At 38.2% G+C, this 18,144-nt stretch overlaps 1 protein-coding gene across 1 annotated transcript in view; it reads left to right on the top strand.

Annotated features, from left to right (window-relative positions):
- Positions 1-295: 295 nt before the first annotated feature.
- LOC117830879 (astrotactin-2-like) overlaps positions 296-18,144 on the top strand; it is a 484,162-nt gene continuing 466,313 nt past the window's right edge. Inside the window, exon 1 of the mRNA XM_034709203.1 lies at positions 296-624. The gene's annotated coding sequence lies outside the window, so the exon portion shown is untranslated. The remainder of the gene's footprint in view (positions 625-18,144) is intronic.

Genomic DNA, 18,144 nt, shown 5'->3' with positions numbered 1-18,144 from the left:
TGCAGTCTGCCATTGGCTTATGAGAAGGTGTGCCAGGTGGAAGGCACCATGTATGAATGAGGTGGAGGGGTGTTTTGAGAGATGAAATAAGAAATTTAAGTGCATTTTAAGAATTCACTTTATATAAATGTATTTGGATAATGTTTGGTAACCCCAATCGATGTGTTTGGATCATCTGCAGACCAGGTAAGAGCTTCAGGTGAGTTATTTGATTACAAATGATGAACCCCTCACTCTTGGTAGGAGCCAGCTGCTATATAATAAGAGGCTGAATGTTGTTGGCTGAAGTTGAAGTGAAATCACCTGTTGCAATTGAACAAAGAGCAGAAAGAGCTTTGGTTAACACTTCCGTCTGGCATTTTGCTATTTTTTAGAGTTTTCCCTCTTTTTGTCCTTATTTCCTGCAAGTACTCATTTTTTTCCTTGACCCCCAGGAAAAAACATAATGCTGCACATTTTTTCCTTCACTGATAATAAATACACATGGACTGCAGTTTGGATTATTGCCTAATTTTTCAGCCAGATCAACTAGGCCAACCTTACGGGCCCCGACCATCTCTGATAGACAGTGGAGACAGTGGAGCAACATCCTGTCCTGCAATCCAGGCAATGGCAGCAGAGCTGGTGAGTGCATCCCTAAGTAACCAATCACTACAAAGTAATTTAAACCACAAGTGGTGATAATAATACAGCACTTTTCAATACAGGTAACAAAGTGCTTCACAATGGGCAATAGAAGCAGGTAATAAAGAAAAGCATAAAATAAAGCATTAAAGTAAATCTAAAAGCAGACACACTTTAAAAAACAACCAACAAATTCAAAGTTAAAATTAAATAAAGTCAGAATAAAAGCTTTTCTGTAAAAATGTGTCTTGTGTAATAAAACAAGGGACTAACTCTGCAAGTCTATTTTTCTCTTGCCGTCCTGGCTCATACCGGGGAAAATCAGGGTCTTGCTCACCCTTTTCTGATTTTCAATTTGCCCAACCATCCGTTCACTATACATTATCCCTTTCATTACTCATGAACTGTTGCATGACAATACTTTTGACACTGTCCTATTTCACGTTCCACTGACTCAACATATGTTGTTCAATCAAAGAAAGTCTTGATATGTTCATCTAATAACGCTTGTATGATTGAGTGTTTGTGCACACCCATAGCACACAACTTTCCACCACACTTACTTTTGCAAGAATAACACCTAGCTCATCTCAGAGAAGCCCATCTGGATGCTTTTGAAACCAAGTGACCCTCTCAATATGGAGCAGGTCAGTGATTTTCTAATGACTGCCATTAGTTCTTGCAACACCAATTTGAAGTCTTTTTATCATCTGTAGCACGGAATAAAGATGGGTTGAGGAAAAGATGACATTTTTATGTTAAAGAAAGGTTAGGTAAGAGAAACAGGACTGGGGGGGGGGGGGGGTTAATGTAAAGAGAGTGACATAAAGCTTGAAAATAACTACTCGAAAGGTTGGGTGGGGTGTGTGTGAGCATGAGAAAGTGAATGGCAGCTCACTTGGTGCTCAAAAGTGTGGAGTGACAGAGCTAATTATAGCCATCAGGGTGTTCTTGTGTTCAAAGTAACGAGACAAAGCCAAGCAAAGAGAGAAAATACTCAGCAGGTGGAAACAGCTGTGCATAAGCCCCCCGGGGCCAGCAGCACATTCGTTAGCACGCATGACTCTTCTTATTAGCTTACTGTCTTTGCATAAGAGCTGCAACACTGTGTCCTTGTCATTTAAGGTTCAGCAGCTATCATTATCTTACCTTTCTCTCACACTGCACCTCTTCTTAAAGAAACTTTATTTTCTGAGAGGATATTCCTCCCCCCTTTAACTCCCACCGCTCTTCACACTTCCATGGCAGATGCTCTCCTTTTAGCCACCGTCACTGAACACATGAGAGCAGTTAAAGGAGGTCAAGCATCCACTGACAAATCGAATGTTTTTGTTTCAACTAATGTTCATGCTTCTTTTCCAGCTCCATGTTTTAAAAAATGTATAAAAGCAAACCGAGAAACAGGCTTTTCCACATTTCCAATTTCATCTATAGTTAAGTGGGTGGATCAGGGCTAGTGGAAGGCGTGCAAAAGTATTATTTCACGATTCATAAAAACTCACCAGACAATCCCTTACTGACTTTCATGCTGCATGGATAAACCTGCCAAAGTGTTGGATGACTACTTTTCACTAATGTCTTGTTGGGTAAAAGTTAAAAGAAAGTCGAATAAATGATGTTTTTTTAAGGGTTCTCTATTTAAAGTGTTATTTCAAGGCAAGCAAAAACCTCCTAAGAAGGAACAATGGAGAGAAAGAAAAATGAGCAGAGCTTGTGACAGAGTAAATAGGTCGCACAATTGTTTGTGGCAAAAAGCCTGGCTGCTGCAATAGCAAAACTACGAGGTCCCAGTGAAAGTTATCCAAAAAACACTTGTGCACTATTTCTGCCTGCCAAGTCTGAGAGCTGTATTATATTAACTTTTAATCCTATACTATTTCTTCAAATTGCTTAATTTCCCTCATATCCTCAATTTATTTTTATTGCTTTTATGGCTTTTATTTCTTTCTAGTGATTCATTTTAATGCTTTATCTATTTTACAGCTTTATTTCATTTAGCTTTTATTTCTACTTTAATTCTGTCATCTATTTTAATTTAGGCTTGTCAAACCATTAGTTGATAGCAATAAATCACGTTTAATCCCATGTTTAAAATTCAATTCAAAACAGTTCAGGTCCATAGTGTCTTGTAAAATGAGCAACTGCAATAGTATAATTTCCCTGTTGGATCAATTCAGATCCTTTAATTCTGAACATAAGTCTTGAGGGTCCACTCAGCTGTTCGCATTGGTGTATGATATCTGAGAACATACATGCATATGTGCGTGCGTGTATTTGAACGGAAAGTAGGAAAGACTGGGCGAGCAAACCGTAATCAGTCTGACACCTGTTCACTTAGCTTGTAAGCGGTAGCTCAGATGAAGGTAGGTAGCTTAATGATGTTTTAACTCTGTTGAACCCAAATGGCTTCTCGCTTTTGATTTGTCAACTTAGCTATCTGGGGTTTTTTAAATGACATGTGGAATTCAAAAGTGCAGCAGTTTTATTTCCCATCTTGTTGGCAGCAGGAAGCAGGAAGCAGGAAGACACTGCAGCAGCTGAACTACAGTGTGCCTGAAGGGCAAAAAGCACAGGGTTAAAAAATATACATTATAACTCATCCTTACTCAAATGCATTACATTTGGAGCTTAATCACATTGTGGTTAATGTGTTAATTGCTTTCAGGCTTTTATCTATGTGTATTGATGTATTTCAGTGATATCTAATTGCTTTAATCTTTTATGACTGCCTATCTCTTTTTTAAATGCTGTTATCTCTTTTTGATTGCTGTTGTCTTTTATCTCTTTTATTGCTTTTATGGCCTTTTACTGAGAGAAAAGCAGTATAGTATTTGTAATTAACTCTGTTTCCCTGTTTTTTTATTTTATGGCTACTTTTTTCTTTTATTTATATCCCGCTTCAATGATTTTTCTGGTTTTATTATTTTCAGTTATTTAAAATTGCTTCTATCCTTTTATTATTTCTATCTCTTTTTTTTAACAACTTACACAATTTTATATCTTTGGACCTCTTGGTCACAATTCATATTATTGGGTTTCTGTGTTGCTTGGTTCCTGGTGATGTTTGGATTCATTATGTTGTTTGGGTTTTGTTGTTTGGGTTCTTATAAAGTTGGTTGTCTTTGGTTGTTGTTTTTTGTTGTTGTTGTTGTGGGGGGTTACTTTGTTTGGGTTCTGAAGCCTTGGTTTTAGAAGTGCCATATAATACTTTTTCATTATAACTGTTGCAAGGATCCATTATGATTAGTAGAAATTTCAATTTATTACCAACAAGGGTGTTATAGATTTGAGACCAGTATTTTATGTGGTTTAAAGAAGTTATAAATTTAATCTTCAACCTGGAAATCTGCATAAGCTCATATTTTTTCATTGGTAAAAAAGGCTGAAATAATTTCAACTTGACAAGGTTAAATTCTAAATCATTAAGAGGCTGACTGCTAAATCATGCTAATTTGATTAGCCAAACCTGCACTGTAGGCAGTTCTGCTGAGAGAAATTATGTTATTAAAAAAAGTAGGTTTCCATGGAGAAAGTGGAATCAAGCAGCAACTTTATTTTGACACTGTTTACAAAAGGTTAAAACCACAATTCATAGCTAATTGCTGCATCAAACATGCTAGCTTATTAGTGGCTTCATCACAAGAATTTCATAATTACCAAATGACAAATTTCAAGAAAAAAACTGAGGTGAGGTCACTTTACAGGTTGACTCCTTGGCTTTTACCATCGTTGTATTAAAATAGTAAGAGTGGCAGCATCTCCTTCTTTTTCTTTGCTTCTCTTGCAGTATGGCTAAAGATCCATTAAATTCAACTGGTCATTTTGCAGTCCTAGAATAACATAATGAACCCAGCAAACCTGCTGATATGTTGAAACATATTACCATAGAAAGTAATTCCAAAGACGATGTAATAGACTATTCTGGTACAGAATGGCGTGCCACTTAATTGCACTGTATAGAAAAAAAAATCCTAACTCCAGGTGTCCACCCCCCCATCAATTGATTTTCCTTTCATTCCATTGCACTGAACAGAAATGCCCACTCCATCTCAATTGTCAGGATCCACTTAAAGGTTCTTCTCAGGTAATTGCAATGCAAATGAGGTTCTCCAAAGACAAATTAGGCACCCCTGAAAGAGAGGCCATGTCCTCTGTTGGCTGTCGGTCTAGTGGATGGTCCAACGTTTGGTCGAAAAAAAAGGGCTATTTTTTATTAATAAAACATGACTGAGAACTCTTTATGATCCGCACTGGGGACAGCTTTGATCTCTTTGTATCTCTTGAGAAACACAAGCACTCTCTGCTTTGGTCTTAATGACATCTTGCAAACAATGGTTATGGTGATAAGTTTCAAATGTGAGGAGAAAAATCGTGTGGGGCTAATAGGTTTGCCATTCATCGTTGTTTCTAATGCCTTGGGAAAGACAGCTTTGCATTTGTTGAGCGTTTCAAAGATAACAGCTCAGGTTAGGTGTTTTTAACAGGTTATGAGACATGCTGAAATTAATCCTCACTTATCAGGCCATGAGTGAGTTAACAGACTATTTCTATGTTGTCATTTTTAATGCCTGTTACCACTGCCACCGAGAAGGTGTCAGACAAGATGAGTAACAGCACACTGCTGGAACAGCCTTTGTTCATAATTTCTACAGAAAGGATTCTCAATGAATGATGCGCATGTCAGTTAGAAGACAGCAGGATTTTTTCAGAATGAAAATCTAGTTGCACATGTGCTGGACAAAATAAGCAGAGATATAAGATGTACCAATTTGTCCGAAGGGGTCACCATAATTACTTTCTAAAGCCTTAACGCAAACTTCTTAGTTCAAAGGTGCACAAGTAGTTAGGCATTATATTTAATCATCTAAAGCTCCCCTGAGGAGTTTATGAGCGGTGATGAAACAGACTGAAATTAACACCGAAGCCTTTTTATGACCTTTTAAAGCAAACAAGGCCATCAGCGACAAGATTTAGTTATTTCAACACAGTTATTTTTAATGTCTGAATCTGCTGCTGCAGGGTAGGTGGCAGACGAGGCGGCGATGTTGAATGCACGCTGATGAAACAGCCTTTATTTTTAACTTTGTCCACAGCACAGTTTTAAAAAGTAAAATAAGTAAGTGTTGAATGAAGCATGATGACATTCTTGATGTAAACGCTACTTACATATGTACAGGAAAGGCTTATTATCGATAACGAATTACAGAGAAAATGTCTTAATTATCGTCTTTGGCACCAGAACCCTGACTGACACATTCCTCATGGTCCTTCTGCCAGTTTTGACCAAACCTCTTTAAAGCCCAAGTTCAAACACTTTCCCTGTATTCTTCTATATTCTACAGGGTAATTTAAAAAAAAAAACTTGCTATAGACCTTTCTCTGAGATATTTATTCTACCGAAACAGTTTCTTGTTCACCCGCCGGCTATAAATATTCTGATTGACAACAAGTAGTTAATGCTGCTCTCCAAAAATAATGTCATGTTTATTTTTTGCTATAGACGGTGTAGAAATATATGTAAAAAAAAAAATCAGAACACTGTCATTCTAATTCAGTTAAAGAAAACCCCATCTTTTTGATGATCTGGAGAGTATTAGTTGTTACTGTGGGGAGGTGGGTCACAAATGGGCGATCTACATTGCCTTTTCAATGGAGAGAGAAAGAGAGAGAGAGAGAGAGTGTGTCACACTACAAGGACATACATCTTTGAAACATTGTCTGACTTTTACCTGGGTGAAAGTTGAGTCCCTAGTTTTCACTGTGACTCCCTCTTTACCATCAACAGAGCCCTGTGCTCCGCATTGATCCACCTGATAGTCGCAAAGTATGTACGACAAGATACGCGCTAGCAAGCAGGGGCGTGTCCAGACTTTTTTGACTGTAGGGGCCCAAATGGGGCACTGACTTGCAGGGGTGGCATGAAGTACGTGAGCCCACGCACAAGTATGTATTTATTTATTTTTGCTATTTGGCTATTGGGGTGGCCAGTCAAATCTGTGGCTTTTCCTTTGTGGATAGCTGTGGTTGTTGGCCATCTTTTGTATTTTTTAAGATGGTATGTAGTATGTAGTTTTTTCTACACAATATCTTTTCAGGTCCTTTTTGGGTCTCCTGATTGTATCCCATATCACTAAGAACTCAAATCAACACTCTTAACTTCAAAACCAGAATACAAATCAAATTAAAACTAGACTAGAAACTTAATAAAGAGAAAACTAATACAAAATCAAAACTGTTATGACCTTAGTACAGGACAAAATCAGCAAAGGGATAACATTTGTCCACAGGAGGCGCTAAAATCAACAAAAACAAAGAGCTTTGACTTAAAAATACAGACTCCTTACTCCAATGACAAATATTTCAACAATGTGGGTAAAATTTGCCATTAGTTAAAGCTGTATTTGAATTACGCTCAAATTCTTCTGTGCAGTTTTCTCTCAATGAGAGCAGCATCCGTTACAACGCATGTCCACTCAGCCCTGGAAACAAGTACTCTCATTCAGTCTGTTAACATTAGAGTCATGTAGGGACTCCAACTGGGATAACAGAGAGCAAAATCATTCATGTTAATTTGTGCATGCACAAGGTGCAACTGTGTGAGTAGCCATGCATTTTAATGAAGCTGACACTGAACTCTTGGGTGGCAGTGTGTTCAAGTGTGAAAATATGCTGCTTGGAATGTCTTTGGCACTAAAGCCTTACTTGGCCCTGTGAAGGGGACACAAATTGTAGAGCATGTCCATAGAGGATAAATGTGTGCACCGTCTTATTGCAACTCAATTTAACACTGCAGTGATTAATGAAGTCTTAATTAGCAATAACTTCCTGTTACCTTTTGCATTTCCTCCTAGAACAGCATGCTTCTTTTTTTCAGAGGTACGCTGGATTCTTTCATCCTGCAGCTCCAGATAGTTTACTGCAGCATATGAAACACCAGATGTATGTAGTTTCCTTTTATAATTTTCAAAATAAAATCACATTTACCAACATTGTTCAACAGATGTTAACTTGTATAAGATTTAATGAACAGGGACTCAACTTGCTTGGAGGGGCCCGCTGTAGAAATACCATGGGAGTATTAATTCTAATTGACTTTTGACAAACAAACTCATGAAAAGGCTGATGCTGCTTTATCGGATGTTTTGCAGCACCGGTCCACAGAGTCGTCCCAATTTCTATAGCTCATTATCACTAAACAGACGAAGTAAAAAGCAATTAATGAAAGGTCATGCCTGTCAGTTCTAAGAACCTCCCACAGAATGTATGGCACCTTGCCAGAACCTTCAGAAAAATCAATGAAACAGAGTCCTCGGGGATTTACTGGTGACAAAATGGATTACTTACAGTATTTAAAAGATTATCAAAAAGTAAGGTTTGAGTCACAGGCCTGAAAAGGCTGACAAACCCTTGACTAGAAGCACATGACTCAGATAAAGCTAGACAATTAGTCTTGTGAATTTATTTGACTCCTACAATTCCTTCTGTGCAGATTTTACATATTATACACAGTAAAGACCAAGAGCAGACTGGCCATCTGGACATTCTAGAGAATCATAGAATGACTGTTGGTCCAGGATGGCAGGCAGCTGCCTTTATGTATCATCTTTTTTGTATTTGTTTGTTTTTATATTTTATATCAGCATTTTAGATAGCTGTGCTGACAACCAATGGATGGTGCTAACGCAAACATTTGGTTGTTACATGATGAAGAACACCCAAAAAGAAGTAGGCACAGAATCACAGAGCACAAGTGCCAAGAATTTGAGTGGCAAGAGCCTTGAATGGAGGGATTTTACATAGGTTACAACTTTATGAGACAGTGCACAAGTCAAACACTATCCTGTGAGATAAGTTTCTCAATCAGTCAACAGTGGCACACAGTGATGGAAACACCTTAAAGTGTCCATGCTTATGACCTCTTTGTCGTTTGGGCGTAAGTGTACCTAGAAGAGGGGGTCTCACCTCACTTCCAATCAAACCCCTGAGCGGTTCTTTTGCCGTTAGAAAGCAAATAGCTACATTACTCATGACACTCCAGTAGTAGTTTACTAGTAGTTATATATGCAGAAATGCAGCTACAAGGCTGTTCTGATTGCAGATGATAATAAGCATACAAAAAGCAATAGGCTAACGCTAACCACGTAGGCGTAGCAACATCTACATCAACTAGTGCAACGACTGGTTCAGTTCTGGGAATTTTGTCCAGGATAGTTTGTCCTTCTCATCACTGGAACCTCTACTTTTACACCAAGCTGGTCTGGTACCTTTCCCTTCTGCTATTGGAGTTTTGTGGCCCTCTCAAAACACTGCACGGCTGAGTGGCATCTCTGTGGTTCATGTGCTGACTCAGAAGTTTGGAAAGCTCTGTATTTTTTGTGAGTGGTGTCCAACATTGGACAGAGATGCTCATTGCCCAAATGTCAGTGAGGTATTGAGCTCCTCGTTGCTCCACGTCAAGCCATGACACATTTTGATGGTAGGTTAACCTGGCTCATAAATGCAAATATGGCATTTGCTTACCAATGCAGTGGGTAAAGGAGGATGTGACGCTATTATATAAGAAAAGACCTTGGATGGTTTATCCTGCTTTACAATATTGCAAGACCCCGGTGATAGAGCAGTAATGCATCATTTTATCATCTGACTCAGACCAAACTAAACGAGCCACAGATCTGAAAGCACCCTAAGGCATTGTGACACTGCTATCGGCTCTTGTGTTTCCACGCATTCATGTTTTGCAAGTTGCTTTGTGTTTCACCATCCTCCAACAAACTGGATTATGACAAACTGCATTACATAACCAAACAGCAACAATGTGTTACAACAACTCCTCTACATGCAATGACAAAATAGTCACTTAGTAGCTTTAACCCAGAATTTTAATTGGTTTTGGTGGTAGTGCATCACATCTACAGACAGTAGTGTGTTTATATGTAATGCCAAACAACTGTTTACTCAAGAATGCAGGAAGGATTGGAGATATATATGCTTAGTGGTACGCAGTTTCATAAACGCTATGTGGGGATGATTTGATGAGTGCCAATCAAAGCTTAAATAGTAGAAAAATATTAAATACATAATAAAAAAAAAAGTATTTGTGTATATTATCCATGCAATGTTTATTATTTATGTGCAATTAAGAAATGTGCATAATAACCAGATGATGGAGACACAATTAACAACATTGTAACAGTTTCCTCCTCTGCTCCCGGGGGACAAGAGTCAATGCATAAACATATGTTGTTTTGCAGCAATTGTTGGAAAGAGAAGTTGGTTCCTCATTCAAGTCTGTAACAAGCGGAGGACACATTGTAAGTCAGACACCAAAGTTGACTGAGCATAACAATTTGAAGTTTAATGTACCAGCAGAGCAATTTGTAGTGTTAGCCAACAACAGAATTTGCATATGGATCAGATGATTCCAGAACTTCCCCAGATACCCATCTCTGACCTGTTCAAAGTGACTGGAGAAGCATGAGCAGGATCATTAATCAAACGAGGCATCGGCCCACGTGTTTCCCATGAAATCCTGTCTGAGCTAGTCAGAGTCTTCTGACCTGTGATAATAATACCAAACTGTGGGTATCAGAGAAGGCTGAAACACACTTCTTTTTGTGAACTCCACTAGTTTTTGTAAAGCCAATCTATTCCCCCTCTCGTAAAATCATTGAGAAGAACAATTACATTGTTTTTTTGTTTTTTTGTGAGTTTGTGAGCCATTCAAAGCAGTAAAAGGAGTGCTGGTGCAACATTGTTGTGGTAACATTCATGAAATCATGTTCAGCATCATTAAGTATTTACTTTTCACACCCACAGTGGATTGATTTTGCCACAACACAATTTGATTATACAACACACACTGTTTAAAGGGACTTTTTTAGTGATTTAACTGCCATTTGAGGGATCTCTATGCAAGCTTAGTAACTTTAGTTGCAATGGAAAAAGACTGGAAATGTCTTATTAGGGCCCAAAGCCTTGACTGGCCAGCCATTTGTGCATCAACATGATAGTTCATGCATGAATTTTTATGTCATTTTAATAGTTCTGGCCCATTTTAGTCTAATCTAATCTTTGAAATATAAATAAAACAACACAGCGCCACTGTCTGGCAGTAACAGGAAGTCACTGCATATGTATTATCTTCACCTAAAGCCTATGTAACACTATGATTCTTTTCCTGTTAATAGAATTCCACTCAAATTTGACCAGGTACATCCTAAGATCTTTACCATGCTCCATCATGAAACTCATACATTTATGTCAAATGCTGTTTCCACAGCGACACATTGCTTGTCATAAACAGGAAGTCTTTTTTAAGGGGCTTAACATAGTTTTACAGTCGCCAAATTTGGTAGACATGAGCCCAATGGAGAAATTAGATGTTAAATATGGGTTTTGTATGTTGGGTATGCCTCAGTGGTGCCCCCTACACATTTATAAAAAAATTCAATGTTCAAATTAGAACAATGAAATTTAGTTAGTTTATGTATTATGTATAAACATACAAAAAAGTTTCAAGGACCCATATCCTAAACTCAACAGGGAGTGCACTGTTTTGAATTTTAGGGAAAACATTTTAAATTAATCATTTCCAGGTGGTCTTCCTGGATTAACTCCACTTGATCAAATCCACTTCAAATCAGGTGTACAGCCAGAGGAGGTTCTTCAGCCAAAATAACCTTACAAAAGGTTCTTTAGCTGCAGTTCAGAACTTAAAGGGTGAGGTCATAGCAGCTCCTTAAAGTTAGATGTATAAAATGCAGTCAATTTTTAGCTATTTTCTGGGAGTCCTTCTTTGATCAATTCCTCATTGGGGGTAAATCCAGTCCCCTTCAAATTGAATATACACCTAGAGGAGACGCTAAAGACGAAATGTTATGTCACATTTACAAGGCTTTAAGGGTGTAGCTTTGGTAGTTTGTCAAAGATTTCGTCTCAACATGACAGAAAAACGCAGGGGCAAAACTGGTTAAAACTTTAAATGGTTGGTGCAAGTTCCCCTCTGAACATGTATATATGTGCCATTAATACCTGTTTTGATAGCGCCCATCTGGTGTTAATAGAATGTGAGCCTTGTGTGACACTCTAGTCAGTTGACATAAAAACTTACACTAAGTGCTCTGACACCATGTTCTTGCCAAAACACATGCCGAGTGTTTTCCCAACATGCAACAGACCCCTACTTTCTCCACACCATACCTTTATTGCTGCTTGCAACCCTAGTTTTCATCATGTTTTGTTTCTTATTGGCTTTTCTCTCTTTTGTGTGATGTTGAATAGATAATTAATTTTCTGGTTTGAGTTTTACCCGGTAGCTAAAAGCAACATTTATATTCACACCTTCAAATTCTGATTTAAAAAGCTTCAAATGCATTAAAACAGCTCTGCTCATAATAGCAATGTTATTCTGCATATTATTCTCTGTCCTTTAATTCACCCTGCAGGTTTGCGTGTGCTGCATGCAAACATTTTAACAGTGAAGGTGCTTGTAACCAAGAACATTTTCAATTTGAAAGACTTAGGCATTTCAGAGGAAAAGTTCTGTGCTGCTGCCTGCAAATGCAGAGTGATTCATTCGGTTCAGAAGGTTCATTGTGAAGTACTTGCAGATGGCCGTGGAAAATAAATGAGATTTTCAAAGTACGTGTAGGTGGAATATTTCAGTGTAAATGTGCACTGCCTTAAACACAATTATATGTCTAACCCCTGGCAGCAGGTTGAGAGACAGAGATAGCAATAGTGTTTGCATATATCAACTTCTCTGACATCTTGTATGAGTGTCACTGAATAGGCGTGTATGTGGTTACAGTGGAACAAACCTGTGGACTATTACATTTACATAAGCATATTCAGAGCAGAAGCAAGACTAAATACAAAGTTTGAGGTGATTCAATAATCTTATCCAACAAGCAGTTGTAGCCACACACTGGGGAAGACACGCTATTTGTGTTGGCATTGATTGTTGCCCATTAAGCCTGAGGATGCATCGGCTCTGTTGAGGAACTAATTATGGTGGATACCATCCAAGACGAACCCGAAGTACATCCCTGGACTGAAATACGAGTGTTTGTCTTGTCTTGTCCCTTGGTAGAAGAAAAAATCTACAAACAAAGGAAGAAAAGAAATGGGCTCGTTTTTACTTATGGCACTGTAATACTCAGCTTGGTTTTAAAGGCACGTAGTCGAGAACAGTGGTGGCAGAAAACACCTCACAATCACAGTCTGCAGATTAATTAATAATAACAAATATTAGATTTACAAAAACAGAAGATAAACAAATTTGTTTGTGGGATTTTCATTCTTTTGCTTCCATTTGTTAGACTAGTATTCCCTGTTTGTGAACTAATAATTTCCTTTCTCATTGAATGGTTTGCATAAAAGCTCCTCAATTTAAAGACAACTCCCTCCTTTCACTTTTACCCCAAGAGTAATAGAAAATAAGTAACACCAGTTTTGCTCCATTCAGCGTTAGCCTCCACAGCTAATGGCTTTCATGCCTCACTGTCAGAGAAGCTGGAAAATATGACCACTACAGGTGACTGTCTGCGGTCCACAGGGATTAACCACCTGTGAGGGTGTGACTTTACAGAAAGAGGATAAGAGCCAGTCATGGACAAGTGGCCCTTGCTGCAGGCAGTTATAGCAGGGCAGAAATAAATGATTTTATCAGCTTGACTGTTGGGAAGAGACTTTTCATGTTGGAGGCCTGTTTTTTGTACTAGTATGGTACTGTGGTACAATTACAACAGCTGCTGCATTGGCTAATGAATGCTCTGTTATATGGGATTAAAGGGTGTAAAAAGACTGGTTGATTAGTGTTTCAATGTGGACCACCCAACCCCAGGTTCATGAACTACTTTTGTTTTTACACGTTTCAGATAAAGATGCATTTATGATGAAGTTTTTGAGGACACACATTTATGCAAAAACTTGCATGGCTTGTATGTATGGACCATAGACTGTATAAATAATGAACGTAGTATCCGTGACGCCATCCATCTGTTTTTGAAGCACTGTTTTGAGGCCAATCGTCGGCGGCAGTCATATTGGAAATGTTGAACTTGACATAGCTGCTGTTGAGCGAGTGTGACGTAAAGAGGCGGGCTCTGAGCCTCCTAGCCAAAAACTACAGTGTTCCCGCCTGTCAATCAAGAGAGCTGTGCCTCTCGTGATGGAAAAATCGCAATCTTAATATCTTCGAAATTGCTGCGTTATCAAAAAATTCACCCCCCATACAGTGTGTGCCGATCGAGAAATGAGCTATCCAGACTACACTTGTTTTTTGTACCAAGCTGTTAACATGTTTATTTCTTCTGTAAATATCTTTGTTTGTGTGTGTGTGTGTGTGTGTGTGTGTGTGTGTGTATGTGTGGCTGTGGTTTCTGGTAGTAGACCATAGTACCATGGTCAACTTTACTGGCACAAACCATGCTAACCGGAAAAACATATTGCTGTTCAGACCTCAATGCAACATTCAGTGAAAACGGAATTCCCTTTTCAACACAATTCAGCAGATTTTTTTAACAAGTATGTGTATGTTTGATACTTATAGTTCCACCTCATCTCAGGATAAGCCCTGCATTTTATAGGATGACCTCTGGACACACGACCCCGTGCACATTCTTAAACATTACAGCAATGAAATGCAACATACATATTAATGCAGCTGTAACATTAAAATAATAATAAAACATTCAGAGGGAACATTTTACCGCACTATCAATACTTAAAGCACTTTAACTTTGTATCGATTAAAATAAAGACTTCAGCTTAACTGATGCTTGTATGAAGGACCTTGACTTACAGTGGAGTACTTCCACAGTGTGATTAGAGTGCCTATAATACTATCCCTGACATGCAGTACATTATGCTACATGAAATAAATCAATTAAACATGTTGACAGCTTTTTCACATATCATTAGAAGAGGCAGCCTCAGATCAGTGATATTACTAACAATATACAGACCTAAACCTTCCTCTGCTTGGACATGCTCACTTTAGCTCGTTAAGGCTCCTTAAGCTTCAGTCTCATCACAGTGCCACCCACCTCTCTTATCTCATCTTTCAATGTTACAATGTCATTTAGCAGACGCTTTTATCCAAAGCGACGTACATACGAGAACAAGAACAACACAAGCAAAGATCTAGAGAATAGGAAACAAGATCAGTACGAGTAACAAAGTTACAGCATGACTGTGGGTTCTACTGTAGCTGATCATGCTTCCTGCAAGAACTGGAGGAGTCTTTGCACATATTAGTGACGTCTTGATTAAGAGAATATATTGTGTAAAATATGGATGTAGCCTCTCGGAGGTCACCCATTGGTTTCTGAAGAGGGCCAGTCGATTTCCAATATTGGAAATGCTGACTTGACTTAACTTTCTGTCAACCGTAAAAACAATGAATGAGATTGAGCTAAAGCAGGCTGCAATCACTGTAGAAAATAGTTACACTGCACCCACCTGTAAGTCAACTTGGCCACCCACCCGATTATGCAAGTCTATGCATAACTCTAAATTTTAATAACTTTAATGGGTGAGTTATACTGTCCCCCTAATGGTGCTTCGTAACCAAAATTAGAAAGCCAGCAAACCTCCCTCAATAAACAACATGAGAGTCAACATGTAGTGTTCTAGCTCCAGTTTTAATGTAGACGCTTGTAGAGAAGTTGTTAACGCATTGCATTGGACAAGTCAAATAGGTCAATAAGATCCCCTATCAGCCATAAACTAAAAGAAAACTAACATCCCATCTTTGACAAATATCCATCACTTCTGTCAGGTAAACTTGCAAATAATGAAAAATTACTCACGGACAATGCTTACGATGGGCAAAATTGAAGGACTGCAACAGATATCTTCCCACTGTTGAGATCTCCCTACATAAGACTATGTGATCCTGCTTCCTGACCCTCTGCTGCAATGTTACAATACTCAGTAGGCGGAGCTAACTTAACTACATGAACTAATTGCAGGGCAGAATATGACTTACAGAAAAAAAATTAAAATATCAGCATCTTAACATGGGTGTTAACGGGTCTATCTTGGCTTTTGCAGCCAGCCTCAAGTGGACACTCACCGAACTGCAATTATTTGCACTTCAATATTGGCTTCATATTTACGATTCTTGCGCATCCATCTTATCATTTTGAAACTCATGTATTACTTTGTTCTTCAAACTTTTATGCTCTGGGGAGTAAGAAGCACTTGTACAAGGTTTCTGGGCAGGACTGAACCAATTCATGAAAATTGAGAGGGGGTAGTTTAGCTACACAGAGGTTGTTTAAATATTCATGTATGTAGCTAATTTTTCCCTTAATGTTAAAAATACAGCAAAAGAAGATTAAACAACTGCAATTTTTTGGTGTTTAAGGTCAGTTTTAATGATGGCCACTAATGTTCTATCCTCTTTTGGTCCTATGTCAGTCACCCCACCCCCTAACAGCACCTCTGACTATGGTCAATTAATGCTAGCTCTGCAAGGAACACCCTGATATCCCCAGTTTTTAAATGCCACAAACACATATAAAACTATTTCAAAAGCTAGTTAGCTTACACAGAGTTGCACTATAGTTAAATAGAGTGCACATTTAAAATAGTATTCAGTGTGTATTGTTTGACCCTGTTATAGTGGATTAAAGCATAATCAAATTACTCTGTTGTAGCCATTTAATTGTATTTTTCAATCTAATCAAATGTACAGAAAAGCTCTCATATGTGTCTTGTTTAGCTCACGCACGTGTGTTGGGTTAATGAGAAAAATAACCTGCAAAGAGAGTTATCCCCCACTCTCATCTGAATTTATTTAATTGCCTCTCTAGTTATTAAAAATGTGTTTTCAGACGGTATGATTTATAGTCAGATGGCAGGGTAGGAAATGGTAAATTCATTGCCGCGTGTTGCACCAGCTAAGGCACCACCTGCTCAACAGCATGTCCAAGGGGAATCACGGCAATCTATTACAAGCTCTCTCCAGAGCACAGCTTGTTTTGTCGCTCCATGCCCGGTGGGTAATTTGGAACCAAGCCCACTGTTTTCTAAAACATCCAGGACACTTCTCCAACAAAATATTTCAAAAGCAGAATCCCAATCATTTTCATCAGTAAGTAAAAACAGTTATTAGAATGTGCTTTGTGACTCATAATGGTGCATTTTGGCGGCTCATAGAAGGTTACAGAGGAGAAACACAGCTCATTAAGCAGTATTTCACATGCAGTCGATGATTATAAAGACAGTTTACCTGAGGAAGTCAATCGGATCAGGTTGTATTTCATTAAAACTGGCCAAATACTAATCAAGACACTATTCTCCAGGCATCAAAACAGGCCAGAACTGTGACGGACAAATAATATTTTGGCGGGTAAGTGATGTTGTTTCTCTGACCTCGACAAAGTGACTCCCCTCTATTGATTATATTGTAGGGTATTGAGCTTGTGATGATGTTCTACTTTGCATTCCCTTGCGCTGACAGCTATTTTAAACAGAGTCTGGTTACATGTATTACAATTGAACATTGAATTTCACAATACCTTAAAGCTCCTGTGAGGAACTTTCTGTTTGTTTTGACTTTGGCGCCCCCCTGTGGACTAAGTGATCTTGCTTATTTTGTCCTGTACATGTGTAAATTATGTTATCTCCTCCTGCTTTCAACTAACAGTCAACTATTTCACTCTTTAAGAATATTTACTGCAGAAAAAGGGTTTTTATTGACATGCTGTCAATCACCTCATCTGACACCTACCCTCTCACAGCGATTTCAGGCTTTAAAATAACAAAACAGAAATGATCAATACCTTTTCTAACAATCTTGTTTGCTTTTCTAGGTCATAAAGAGGCATCACTGCTCATTTCAGTCCATTTCATGACCACTCAAAAACTCCTCACAGGGCCTTTAATTCTTATCAACTTTACATTTAAAAAAAATCAGAATCTGAAAACAGGTTTGATACCAAGTAAGCTTACTCATACAATCATTTGTTTGGTATTTTCATAATCTTAAGTATTTAACCCAATTTGAGTATTGAAACCATTTAACGTATTGTTGATTTAAAGCTCCTGTAAGGAGTTTTCATTTTGATATGAAATAGACTGAAACAAATACAGGTGCCTCTAAATGACTTACAAAAACAAAGGAGATCATCAGCAATAAAGAGTGATTATTCCTATAGTGTTATTTGTCATTGCCTAATACCACTTTTGCAGGGTAGGAGTGAAAGAAGTGATCGACAGTACGGTGTAAAGAGCCTTTTTTAAACATTTTCCAAAACAAAACTTCTTGATGAGTGATGTGTTATACAGTTAGAAAAAAAGCAGGATGATATTTTTGTTTTTGTTGGAAATCAGAAAAGTGATTCAAGGTATCACTTTGGTCACAAGGGGGCGCCAAACTCAACGCAAACCAAAAGTTCCTCACAGGAACTTTAATCAATTAATCAATCTTGCTTTGTGTTGCGCCAAATCACAACAAACATCTCAAGATTCTTTCCCAAACAAAGGTGGTCTAGACTATACTCTACTACT

This window comes from Notolabrus celidotus, chromosome 19, assembly GCF_009762535.1.
Source record: "Notolabrus celidotus isolate fNotCel1 chromosome 19, fNotCel1.pri, whole genome shotgun sequence".
NCBI classification, from domain to species: Eukaryota; Metazoa; Chordata; class Actinopteri; order Labriformes; family Labridae; genus Notolabrus; species Notolabrus celidotus.
The sequence above is the reverse complement of the archived record's forward strand: the minus strand, read 5'-3'. Positions and strand labels throughout refer to the sequence as shown.